This window comes from Hemicordylus capensis, chromosome 4 (genome assembly GCF_027244095.1).
Source record: "Hemicordylus capensis ecotype Gifberg chromosome 4, rHemCap1.1.pri, whole genome shotgun sequence".
Lineage (NCBI taxonomy): Eukaryota > Metazoa > Chordata > Lepidosauria > Squamata > Cordylidae > Hemicordylus > Hemicordylus capensis.
In genome coordinates this window covers 61,056,198-61,070,185 of record NC_069660.1, presented here as the reverse complement: position 1 = coordinate 61,070,185, position 13,988 = coordinate 61,056,198, and the positions used below count along the sequence as shown (strand labels likewise).

General features: G+C 45.2%; 1 protein-coding gene across 1 annotated transcript in view; it reads left to right on the top strand.

The window, feature by feature from the left end:
- The window catches only part of C4H6orf132 (chromosome 4 C6orf132 homolog), a 51,320-nt gene that overhangs the window by 23,545 nt on the left and 13,787 nt on the right, over positions 1 to 13,988 (top strand). The window lies entirely within an intron of this gene.

Sequence of the window (13,988 nt, the reverse complement as noted above, 5' to 3'; positions counted from 1 at the left end):
GGAATGAGTGTGCTGGTGAATATTAGGGATGAGCCCGAAAGTGCTTCAGTGCAGCAAGGGTGGTTCTTTAAGGGTGGGGAGGGTGCACTCACCCCTCCTGCCGCATTTTCCCTGCCCTCGCTCCGTTGGTTTCAAGCCCCTCGAGGTGGCAGTGTTCCTCCCTGCCGCCCTGTTGCCCTCATCAGCCGGAAGTGGCCAGAAGTAGCGATCATGCATGCGCCCATTGCCGGCGCCGAAAGGTTGAACCCACCCACCCCCACCCCCAGCCAAAACATTTCGGAGGCCTTTATAATGGCCTCCAAAACATTTCGGGCTCAAGCCCAGTGAATATATTAATAGTAGCAAAAATTGTTGGGCAACATCCGACTTGTTAGTCATGACTAAGCACCATTGAAGTCAATGAGACAAGTTGGCCACATGACTAACTTAAGTCCTATTAACTTCAATGAATTGTAGTCATGACTAACTTAGCCTGAATGTTGCCTGTTATTTCCAAAACATTAAAATTATTTTCTCCTCTAGAGAGCTGTGGACTCGTTAAATAAAGGGTGGGAAATCTCCAAGATGGACAAATGAACTTTTTGGATCTGTATAAAAGTCAGGAAGTTAAGGAGATATTTATTTGTCAACAGATGGAATTTATTTTTGAATCATGATTTGAAAACCATACTTCAGCACAGAGACTATACTACCACACATCTGCATAGAACATGTAGTGGGTTTTTAAAATACTTGTTAGAGTGATTTAAGAATCAAACTGGATGTTACTTTGAGCATGTGCAATGCAGCTGCATGCTTCTGCTTTCTTTGTTAAATTGCATACACAAGGATCCAATTCAGATTGGAACTGTGGCAAAGGGGGATTTGTCTCTGCTGCAGTCCTGAACTGGATCCACCTTTGTATGGCTGGCTGCTCCTTGACCAGGGGAGAAAGCTTTCATTGGCGCCAATGATAATTTTTCTCCCAAAATAATAACTGTGTGGGGCTGATAGACATCAGGAACGTGGTAGGGACAAAGGTAAAAGCCACCTGTCACAGTTCTGATTTGGACCCCACACCTGTGCTATGATCAACCAGTTTATCCAGTGGTTACATGTACACCATGGCTATTTGGTAAACAACAAATGTCTGTGTCCATCCACAGTCACTAGCATAAGTTGATCTAATAAAGCTGCTATTCCCATTAAAAGCTGTCTCTTAATCTTCTGCTTTAAATAGTAGGAGGTAGATTAGTAGGAGGTAGATACAAAAGGCAAAAGTTGAGAAATGAGGGTAGGAACTACTATGACTCATATTGTAACCATTGGGCCATAGCTTGGTGGTAGACCACATGCTTTGCGTGCAGAAAATCCCAGGATCAATCTTGGGCATTTCCAGGTAGGGTTAGGAAAGAGCCTGCTTGTAATCCTGGAAAGCTGCTTTCAGTCAGAGCTAGATGGACCAATAGTATAAGATGGTTTTATATGTTAGTACCACCTTAAGTGGTGTAGTGGGGAAATGCTTGACTAACAAGTAGAAGGTTGCCAGTTCGAATCCCCACTGGTACTATATTGGTCAGCAGCAATATAGGAAGATACTGAAAGGCATCGTCTCATACTGAAAGGCATCATCTCATACTGTGCAGGATGAGGCAATGGTAAACCCCTCCTGTATTCTACCAAAGAAAACCACAGGGCTCTGTGGGCGCCAGGAGTCGAAATCGACTTGATGGCACACTTTACCTTTACCAAATTTCCCATCCCTCTTGCAAGCAGTGGAGGATGGGAGAGAACTTCCTCTACAGGGGAATATCTCTAGCATAAATGGGAATGCCTCTGAACTTGGTTTACTGGCTTGGTATCCTTCATGCAAATGCGATGGGAAATTCATTGGTGTTGTTTGTGATTCATAAGTATATTGAGATGATGACCATTGGTTATGTCATAGCCTGCTAATCTTGTCTGCAGTGGTGCTTCAAGTTACTGATTCATGGAAGTGGGTGAAGGAAGAAGGTGATGTCACGACTGAAATGTCAAAAAGGACAAGACTGTTCCACATTACTATTTGTATTGATGATGTGGAGGGGTGCAGATCCTCTCCTAAGCATTTGGGATGCCCCCCTCATTTTATTGAATTTCCCCCACCAAACCTTATTACCCATATCCCCTCCCGGAAGTGTATTTTTTCTCCCACTGTAAATAATTTAAGTGAGGAGTTGCTTCTTTGAGGCAGGATGCCTCCGAATACCAATGCTTTTGACAAAGTTCCTCATCAAAGACTCCTGAGAAAAATTAGCATTGATGACAGTGACCCATGCCCTTGTTATCTCCTGCCTAGATTATTGTAACGCCCTCTATCTAGGGTTACCTTTGAGGATGATTGGAAAGCTACAACGGGTGTAGAATGCAGCGGCTCATTTACTTATGGGTGCCAGAAAACATGACAGGGTAACACCTCTCCTGCAGTCATTGCACTGGTTGCCTATTCGCTACCGAGTTCAATTTAAGGTCCTGGTTTTGACCTTCAAAGCCTTGCGGGATTTGGCACCTGTCTACCTACTTACCTGCCTTTCCCATCCATTTACATCCCATCCAGTCAGATCTGCTCAGATGGCCCTTGCGTCGGTCCCCAATTTCCGAGAGGTTTGGGGTGCTAGGACCCGTGAAAGGGCCTTCTCGGTTGCTGCCCCACTTCTCTGGAATTCCCTTCCCCTGCAGATTCGTTTAGCTCCTTCCCTGTTGATTTTTAAATCTTTATTGAAGACTTTTCTTTTTCGCCAGGCTTTTACCCTGTAGTTTACCTATTTGCTTTTTTGGCTTTTTCTTTTTTGTTAGTTACTTTAGTTTTATTTAGAATGTAATTTTAATGCTGTCTTGTTTTGCATGTTTTTGTGCACCACCCAGAGTCTTCGGAGTGGGCGTTATATCAAATGTTTCAAATGAATGAATGAATGAATGAATGAATGAATGAATGAATAAATAAATAAATAAATAAAATTACTAACAGACTGCAATGGGCAAATTGGTTGCTAGAGAAAGCAACCAAAAGAATACCTTTTCCTAATGACATTTTACAGTCTGGTTTCCCTCTGAAGCCAAACAGACTTTTGTCTGCCTTTCATCTTCATGTCCTGTGGTACTCCACGTATTCTTCCTAGTTGCTGGGTGCTCACCCAGAGACTCTTCCTGTCCCTTTAAAAGCTCAGAGGCAGCAAAAGAGGAGGCAGCAACAAAGACCTTCACCCTTCTGCTCCAATGATCCCTTCATTCACATGTCTTTCCAGTCTTGCTGGATTCAACAAGCAGAAGCTGAGAAAGGTCCACCAGGATGCTTTCCAAATTAGCTGCTCAACAGTGGCAAAATGCTTCCGTTCAGGCTAATTGCATTCAAAACATGAATAGCAAAGCGCCCAGCAGGGGGAGCTGTCTTGCGAAAACTAACAACCCCCCCAAACCAGCAACTTTTTTACACCAGATATACACCATTATAGCACTATAACACAGTGATTAAATTTGAAAAAAGGCATTGGAAATATGAACGGCACCCTGCTGTCAGTGTAGGGACTGCGCTGTCACAACACAGGAAGTGTGGAAGCACATTTCAGAGATTTCAGATTCACATTTCAGAGCACATTTGGTGTGACCCTGTTGCAGGGTGTAATCTGGAAAGCGCCCAGAAAAGCACAATTTCCACATACTGTCCTGCTAGCTCCAGATTTTCAAAGTGACAGCTCGAATCTGTGGATTAGCACCTGGTAATCTTATTGCCAGACAAAAGAACAACATGGCAATAAGTGTCTCTGCCTACATATTTGCACTATCAGACTGACAGATAGACAGACAGGATTAGTTAGGTAATTCCTTGGGCCATTATATATTGGTGGAGTAGACAACTTTCGGATCTGAAAAAGGTGTCCTGAGCTAAGTGAGGCTGGCTTCACATGTGCAATTTTGAACTACTTTTACTCTTTATGGTGGTCCATAAAGACCACCATGTGCAGAGATGCACATTTGCAATGTAAAAGGGCCATATCTGTATTTAGTAATGTAAATGTTGGTGTTACCATTACTAAAGTTGGTGTTCCTCTTTCTTCTGTTCTGTTCCCAGTCATAGAGAGGATTTCTCCCTGGGCAGGGAGCCAATGGAGCATATTGAGGTAGGATTTGCCACTGCCAGTATGCTTCAGTTGGCATTTTAACCATGTATAGTGCACATGGTTCCAGGATGCCTGAACTGAACTTAAGGCATGTCTGACTGGGGCCAGGTCTTTCCAGAAATGGGCAATTCTGGAGCACCTATCGAAGCTGTGCAATTTGGGCACAGCTGACCAAGAGTCAGCATGCGTAGTGGTTAGAGTGTTGGACTAGGACCGGGAAGACCCAAGTTCAAACCTCCATTCAGCCATGAAACTCACTGGGTGACTCTGGGCCAGTCATGTATCTCTCAACCTAACCTACCTCACAGGGTTGTTGTGAGGATAAAAATAACCATGTACACCACTCTGACCTCTCAGAGGAAGAGCGAGATATAAGTGTAAAAATAAAAACCCTTTCCCAACATCAGTGTGTTGATCCTGTACCTTGCCTGGGGCAGACAGATGCGGGGAGAGAAAGGTGTCTGGCAGATGCACCAGCCTTATAGTCATCCAAGCAGACATGGCATCTGCACTGGTCTACAGCTGCAGCTGTTGCCTCAGACATGCTCCAGTAAACATTGCTTAGAATGCAATTCCTTTCTCAGTGAAATATGAAGAATGCTTCCTGGATGCTATACTCACCATGTGTGAAGTTCAAAACAGGGTGCAGCAAGGAAGTTTTAGTTTTGCAGCGTGATATTTTCAAGGCAAAGGAACATGCATGGGCTTCCGTCCAACCTCGGGTCATGTACACAGTTCTTAAGCCTCTTCAAATATTGACTCACACACCCAATGGCAACCGGTCAAACCCTCATTCTTTTCTGATGCACAGGGACTAAAGCCTGTGTAAGGAAAGGGCTCAGAGATCAAGAATTCCAGACACACACATAGCAGGAGAGATGGGCTTGGCCCACGAACTTCATATTTTAGGCACATTTGCCTGACCCAGCATTTAAGGATCTAACTAGTTAGGGCACATTATATATCAGTGTATGAAATGAAGCCTCAATATGACCACTTTTTATAAATAATAATAGCATCTCGTGTAGTGTGCTGGACTAGGACCGGGGAGACCCAAGTTCAAATCCCCATTTAGCCATGATACTTGCTGGGTGACTCTGGGCCAGTCACTTCTCTCTCAGCCTAACCTACTTCACAGAGTTGTTGTGAGGAGAAACCTAAATGTAGTACACCGCTCTGGTCTCCTTGGAGGAAGAGCGGGATATAAAATATAAAATAATAATAAAATATTAATAATAATCTCGAGGGGATGATTCTGAGCAAAGAAACTGGGTGTTGGGGGGGGGGGAGAATTAACATTTCCATTCCCAACCATCTTTCTCCTTCAACTTGATCCATCCCAGCTGCTTTTCCCTCTATGAAATACCAGCAGATACCATATTTACCCAAATAGAAAATGAATCTGAATTTAAGATAACCCCTTTAAAAATACAGGCTATATGCATCTCTAAATTTAAGATGACTCCCCGATTTATAACATCAAAGAACTTGTGGTGGGGGGACCTAATCCTGAATACAGGTAAATATGGTACATGTTTACAAGGATAAACACCCATTTGGAACTTTGTAGAAGAAAAGGTAGATGGGGAATTTGCCGTTTCAAGCAAAACAGCTAAGAGGAAAGGGTTAAGCACATGAACATGTGTGCACATGCACATATAAGCACACCTCACCTTTCTGCTCATCCTCTCCTCCCCAGTTGCTTTTAGTCACACTCAACATAAGGTGCATGCTGTATGCGTTTCCATTTCATTCAGCAACGTTAGCTTAGATATCTCTACAGCACCACTGACCTTGAATTGTTTCCTTAATAACATTTGATCCATGCCATTCCCTCCCTTTTAATTATGCCCTCAGTGCGAGCCATGCAACCTTACTACCTTCTAATAATACCCTCCATAACGTTGCCCAAGTCAGCATGACTTCCTTATATATGAGTTACTAAGTGGAGAAATGTATCAAGGAAGCAAAACAGAATTGGTGGTCACAGAGCTACATTTAAAATGATGCCTGGGGGGGTGTTCTGATAGGAACTGGATGGTATCTTGCTCAGCAAGCAAAATCCCCTAAATGACAAATGACAGTAAGGGAGATAGCACACACCAGGTAAGAGACTCGATGTACAGGTGTTTACAAACGAATGCCAGAAGCCTCCAAGCCAAGATGAGCTAGCTGGAGTGCTTGATTGCTAATGAAAACATAGATATAGTGAGCATAATTGAAACCTGATGGAACAGTGAGAACCAGTGGGACACTGTTATTCCTGGATATAAACTCCTACAAAAAGGACAGGGAGGGGCAGATTGGGGGTGGAGTAACACTGTATATTGAAGAAGGGATAGAATCAATGAGCTAGAAAATCTAGGAGGACTGGAGTTCGTTGGAGAGGAGAGCTGGTCTTGTGGTCACAAGCATGACTTGTCCCCATAGCTAAGCAGGGTCTGCCCTGGTTGCATCTGAATGGGAGACTTGATGTGTGAGCACTGCAGGACATTCCCCTCAGGGGATGAAGCCGCTCTGGGAAGAGCAGAAGGTTTCAAGTTCCCTCCCTGGCTTCTCCAAGATGGGGCTGAGAGAGACTCCTGCCTGCAACCTTGGAGAAGCCGCTGCCAGTCTGTGAAGACAATACTGAGCTAGATAGACCAATGGTCTGACTCAGTATATGGCAGGTTCCTATGTCACAGTATCCTTATTGGTGACAATACGAGGTCTGAAAGGAAATGTGTTACTGGGGATATGCTATTGCCCTCCAGATCAAAACGCTGAGAATGACTTGGAATTGGAAAAGCAAATCAGAAAAGCATCAAAGAGAGAGAGAGCTGTAATAATGGGTGACTTCAATTACCCTCAAAAAGACTGGGCAAATTCCCATGCAGGTATTGACAGAGTGGCCACATTTCTAGACATGCTATATGACTGTGTCTTAGAACAGTTGGTTGTCAAACCAACCAGAGAGAAGGCAACCTTGGACTTAATCCTGAGTAGTGTGCAGGACCTGGTGGAAGATGTCAGAGTTGTAGAACCATTGGGGAACAGTTACAATAATGTGATCCAATTCAGCTTATATGCAAGTGGAGCACTGCCAAGGAAGTCCAACACAGATGTGTTGAACTTAAGAAGAGGAAACTTCTCAAAAATGAGGGGATTGGTAAAAAGGAAGCTGAAAGGGAAAGTCAGGAGGGTTAAATCACTCCAGAAATCATGGAGCTTATTTAAAACCACAGTAATAGAAGCTCAGTTGGAATGTATACCAAGAAGGAGGAAAGGTACCACCAAGTACAGGAGGATGCCAGCGTGGCTAACAAGTAGAATTGGGGGAGCAATAAAAGGGAAGAAGACTTCCTTCAGAAAATGGAAGCCCTGTCCAAAGGAACATAAACTCTGGCAAAGGTTTATGGAAATAATAAGGGTTGCAAAAAGAGTTTGAGGAGCATGTAGCTAGAAGGGGAATAGCTGTTAAGGGGAATAACAAAAACTTCTTTAGATATATCAGAAACGGAAATCCTGCCAGGGAGGCGGTTGGACCCTTAGATGATGAGGGCGTGAAAGGGATTATTAAGGAAGATAAGAAGACTCTGAATGAGTTATTTGCATCAGTCTTCATTGCGGAGGATACTGACTATATACCCACTCCAGAATTGAGCTTCTTGGGCTTGGTGGCTGCAGACCTGGGCCAATTTAAGGCAATGAAAGAGGATGCTCTAAACTGTCTTTAAAAACCTAAACATTAACAAATTGCCAGGGCCAGATGGCATCCACCTAAGAGATCTGAATAAAATCAAATGTGAAACTTCTGGTCTCCTAGCAAAAATATGCAACTTGTCCCTACAATCAGGCTCTGTACCAAAAGACCTGAAAGTAGCTAATGTAACTCCAATTTTCAAAAAGGGATCCAGGGGGGATCTGAGAAACTACAGGCCAGTTAGCTTAACTTCTCTGCTGAGTAAATTGATAGAAAGCATACTTAAGGACAAAATTGTTTAACATGTAGAAGAACAGGCCTTGCTGAAGGAGAACCAGCATGGCTTCTGCAAGGGCAGGTCTTGCCTCACTAACCTTTTGGAGTTCTCTGAGGCTATCAAAAGGCATGTGAATAAAGGTGATCCAGTCAACATAGTATACTCAGACTTCCAAAAAGCTTTTAAGAAAGTAGGGATGTGCACAAATGTTTTGGTGGGAAGCAGTACCTTTTAAGCATGAGTAAAGGAGGCCCTTACCTGCTCCTCTACTGCCCCACCACTTTTCTGGGTGTGTCGCTGCCTCACTCAGAAGTCCGCGCAGGGCCGCGGGGCTTCACCTAGCATCCTGCGCACAGAGGCAGGACACACATGGCCACCGTGCATGCATGGTGGCCATGTGCATGGTCAGCATGGTGTTGCTGGCCATGTGTGTTCTGCTGCCACACACAGACTTCTGAGTGGTGTGGTGCCACACTCAGAAAAGCAGTGGAGGAGCAGGTAAGGATCTGCATTACTCATGCTTAAAGGTACCAGGCAGCTCATTGAAAGTGTCGACTCAGTGCACAGCAGCTGTGAAAAAGGCCAATTCCATGCTTGGAATAATTAGGAAGGAGATTAAAAACAGAAATGCTAATATCGTAATGCCCTTATACAAATCTATGGTATGGCCACATTTTGAGTACTGCGTACAGTTCTGGTCACCGTATCTTAAGAACAAGATTGCAGAACTGAAAAAGGTGTAGAAGAGGGCATCCAAGATTATCAGAGGCCTAGAGCAACTTCCTTATGAGGCAAGGCTGCAACACCTGGGGCTTTTTAGTTTGGGAAAGAAGCAGCTTCAGGGAGACATGTTAGAGGCGTATAAATGTATGCATAGAATAGAGAGAGTGGACAGGGAGAAAACTTTCTCCCTCTCTCACAACACTAGAACCAGGGGTCATCCCACAAAACTGAAGGCCAGGAAATTCAGGACCAACAAAGGGAAATACTTTTTCACACAGCACATAATTAATCTATGGAATTATCTGCCGTAGGATGTAGTGATGGTCACTAGCTTGAATGGCTTTAAAAGGGACTTAGACACAATAGATTGATAGATCTGTCCTCCATTGACTACTAGTCTGGTGGCTATAGGCCACCTCCAGCCTCTGAGCCAAGATGTCGCTAAATACCAGTTGCAGGGGAGCAAGAGCAAGAGAAAGGGCATGCCCTCACCTCTTGCCTGTGGGCTTCTCAGAGGAATCTAGTGGACCACAGTGTGAAACAGGATGCTAGACTAGATAGGCCTTGGGTCTGATCCAACAGGGCTGTTCTTATGTTGTATTGCACACACACACACACCACACCACACCACATTTGATTTCTAATTGAGTTCAGCAAACCAAGCCATTTCCCCAGGGGAGAAGGGAGGATAGTGGGGGACTTGGGCCTGGGCCTGCCCACCGCCACAGCCCCATAGCCCCACCCCCTGCATCTGGCATCAGACGCAAAGCTATGCCCTCTGTGTGATGTCAGATGCAGGGAATGTGGCTGGGTCATGAGGCACGGCCCCTGAGGGGCGGTGGCTCAGGTTCTTCGAACCCATTTGCTCAATGGTGGCTCCACCCCTATATTTCCCCCTACCCCAATAGGGAAATAGTAATGCTGATCAGAATAATTCTTCCGCTTTGGTTTCAGTGGTGCATGCATTTTACCAACCATTTGTTAGCATACAGCTGATGGTGTTCTCCCATAATCTTGGCATTGTGACAGAAAAGTCCTGCTTCTCCTATACACCTGCTGTACTTGTGATGACAGAAGAATACAGAGATGGCCTCTAAAGATGGCCTCAGAATTCAGGGAGGTTAACATGGGAAGAGGTGGTTCTTCAGGTATCCTGGTCCTAGGTTTTGCTCTGTCCCTCAACAGTCACAGAACATTTCCTTACTGTAGTGAAGGCCTACCTGAAAAGGATGGCTGATGCAATGAATGCCTCAGGACTCACATTCTGCAAGCTTGAAATGCTGGTTTTAACTTAAGCGACGCTCAACAGTGAAAGTGGCTCTCCCTGAGTCAGATAAATGCGAGGAAAAGGCTACTGATGTTGCTAATGCTGGGCATGTATACCACACCAACAAAGAACTATCGAACACAGAAGTGATCAAGGGCTAGCAGGCAGGGGCATATCTAGGGCAGGGCGCCACTTGAAGGGGGCGCCATTTTTTAAAATGAAATTTTTTTAAAAAAATGGCCACTGAAAACAAAATGGCCACCACACATGCTCAAATGGCCTCTGTGAGGCCCTAGGCCATGTTAGGCCTCGCAGAGGCCATTTGAGTATGCACAGCAGCCATTTTGTTTTTGGTGGCCATTTAAAAAAAAAATATATATATATATATATATATAAATGGCCACCGCACAGGCTCAAATGGTCCCTGCAAGGCCCTAGTCCTTGCCAGGCCTCGTAGAGGCCATTTGAACATGCGTAGCAGCCTCCAAAATGGCCATGACGCCGATCTTTGTAGGCCCGAACAGGCCTGTAAATCAGCCTGAGACGGGCTGCGGCGGTGAATTAAGAGACCAGTGGGGGGAGGGGGAACCTTTGCAGACCCCCCCCCAGCCTTTAGGAAGCCCCCCAAAGGGGCTACAGGTTTAAAAAAAAAGTTACTGTACACATATTCAGTTTGGCACTCTGTACAGAGAATCAGGGCTTGGGAATACTGAGCTGAAGCTTATGAGCTAAGATTGTATTCATTTGCTCTTACTTTGCTTCTTGTGATAAGTGAGTTAAATGTGATGTCTTAATAATTGGCTATGAATGCTTAGTTTGTCTTTGAATCAGTGTGAAATCCTTAGTATTAAGGCCCACTGGGAGTTTCTTGCTCTCTTTCTCTCATTTTAACTGTCTTTCTGAAATACTAGAATATATTCCAACACAGTGACACAGTTTACTCTGCATATCCCTTTAATTATTTTCAGAGTATCTGGGAAAAGCCAAATTCTCCATTTATTTTTAAAACTTATGTAATAGTGATGCTACAATGCATAGTAGAGAATTAGACAGGCACTTCTGTTTAGTTTTCCAAGTACACCTCCACATAGTATTTGGGTATTTCATGAGCCCCAACATACTGAAATCTGTAGTTTTCCAGCATTTTTTGGTCTGGCTAAGTCCACTGCTAAAATAGTTTTTGAAATATGAAAAGATTAACGAGTTTGACTTGTATTTTTGAGCTGATATTATGGTAAAGTTATCTGAAAGATGGGTGTCGGTTGTTTGGACAGGGGTCGCAATTTCAGTGCTTGCCCTAGGCGCTATTTTCCCTAGATACGCCTCTGCTAGCAGGGCATCTGTGTGAAGAAATGACTGAGTGCTATATTAGTCAGCTTTACTAGAGGTTTTAAATACCTTCAAGAGAAGCCCAATCTGTTTTGGGAACTTCTCAGTTGACTTGTCCATACATTTTAGTTGAATTCAACTAATTAAATCTGAAACTTAGTTTTAAAAACATCATTATTTATTTTGCCACAGAGAAATGCATGGATGGTGGGGTTAATAGTGAGGGTGGAGTAAGAGGTGGGTTAAGACCATAGGAACAAGAACTTAGGCCTTGCAGAGTTCTGCAAAATGGAGGGAAACCACCATTCCCTGACCACTGTTTTCTAACTGTATGCAGGTTTCTCTCTACCTCCATGAGAGGTATACTCTAAGGCTCTGGAGAGCTTGAATGGGGTTCACGGGGAGAGCGGGCTCCCGCACACGAGCAGGAAGCCCTCTCTGGGTGGCTGGATCGGCTGCCCAGATAATTACCGGCTCCGTCACGGAGCTGGTTGGTGCTGAGGGGTTCGGGGACCTCCTGGCCCCCGCAAGTCCCAGAATGACCTGCATGAGTGTGGGGGGCATTGAGCTCCCCATCTCCAGGAGACTTGTTGTAGCGCCCCGGTCAGGAGGCTACTTGCAAGTTGCTGTGGCGCGGAGCCGCGACACATGAGCAAGAAAATGGGGTTAGTGGAGCATGCACTCCGCTAACCTCATTTGGGGGAGCTTTTAAGTGGGCTTGCCGCCAGGAGTCGCATAGCTCCCATTGCAGCACATGACAAGCCGAAACCAGGCTGTGCTCCCTTAGCCCGGTTTCAGCTGATTGTGAGAATAGCCACACTGCGGGCTTGTTCTCATAGCCTGCATGATCGTAGTTAAGGCATTAACTACGGTCACCGAGTTTGGTGTGATCCATCAGATCATAATTGCTGATCATTGCTTAAACCTGGCTAGCTGAAGTGGGGGGACTCATTGCTGGTCAAGTGCGAGTTCTCACATGAAGCTCCACAGGAAGGAACAAGCCCAGCTCAGTGATCGTAGTCTAACAGTGATTACACAGGTTGTGAAAACAAGCCCAAAGACAGAGACATAGAGGCAATTCTCACAATCACCAAAAAGTGGGCTAAGGGAGCCTAGCCCACTGTCTGGCTACCATGAGAACCACTGGGCTCGCAGGCAAGCCCAGTTGCTCTCAAGCGGGTCACCCACTTAAGTACCCCTCCCCTAAGCCCAGGTTAGAGGAGCGAGCGCTCTACTAACCCGGGCTTTACGCTTGTGTGTTGCTGCAGCATGGCTTCGTGCCACGGCAACTCACAAGTAGACCCCTGACCAGGAGGCTTAAAAGCAGCCTCCCAGCTCGGGGGTCTCTCCAGCATGCCCTGTGTGCTCGTGCAGGGCATGCTGGAGCTTCCGGGGGCTGCACAGCCCCCTGATCCTCCCAGCCCCCGCTGGCTCCGTAACGTAGCTGGCAGACCTGTGGGTGGCCGGTTCGGGCACGTGGAGCAGACTGGCTGGTCGTCTGCGGGGAGAGCGGGCTAAGCCCACACTCCCCACTAACCCTCTGGAGGCAGGTCTCGTTGATCGTGTGACCCGCCTCATAGAATTCTATAGATTCTGTGCAAGGCACAGGATTTCATATTTCGGACCATATCTGTGCACCAGCCACGAAGCAGCTGTGACTAAATCTATACCAGTTCCATTTTGAATGCATCAGAGAACAGAGTATGGTCTGAAGGCACATGACATGATACTTCAACCTACCTTGCTGAAGCTAAGCGGATAAGTCTGGTTAGTGTCTAGATGGGAGACCTGGTCCTGTGGCTGGGAAACTATATACACTGTCTTGAGCTTCATCATGTAAGAAAGGCAGAGTATAAACACAATAAAAGTGCTCAGTCTCCAGTGAACTTCCTTCCCTGACATATTCAGCAGTATTGTGATTTGGAATGGGGTCAAGTTAATATCTATGGTCTTAAAAAACAAGGACTCTTGTGGCATCTTAAAGGCTTACAGGTGAATTGTGGCACAAACATTTATTGACTAGAGCCCACTTTGTCTGATGCATGAAGTTATGTATAGTGTCTTTTTAAGGCCCAAATCTAGGCGGCTTCAGGATGAGAACAACCATCTCAGAGAGAACTGGAGATACAGATTCAGTTTTGCAGCAGAAGGCTGTGTGACAGGTTGACGGTCGACCTATATAATCTCCTCTGGGCCCTGGGCAGTTTTTAACCCAGATGGCCTGGAAACTAGAGGCAGTCTTGAAACACATTGTGCTTGGTTTTGTCTTTTACATGTCTAAATTTATACCCAGGACTTTCCCAGTGAGTTGTAAGCAACCAATATTTGAGGTATTAGAAGAGAGTCCTGTTCTCATACCTCCAATAGTCTCTAGGGTGTTATATAGAGCTGTGATGTCCTAGCATAGGAAGTTAATCTTTAAAACAGCAGTTCCCAAAAGGGAGTACTAGTACCCCTAGGGGTGCTTGAAAAGCTCCCAGGGAGCTCCTGCCTCCTCACATTGCAGCTGTGCTATATGTTCCTCAACTGAAGATTATCGACTTGAGGTCAACACATCCTCAGCAATGTGTCCAC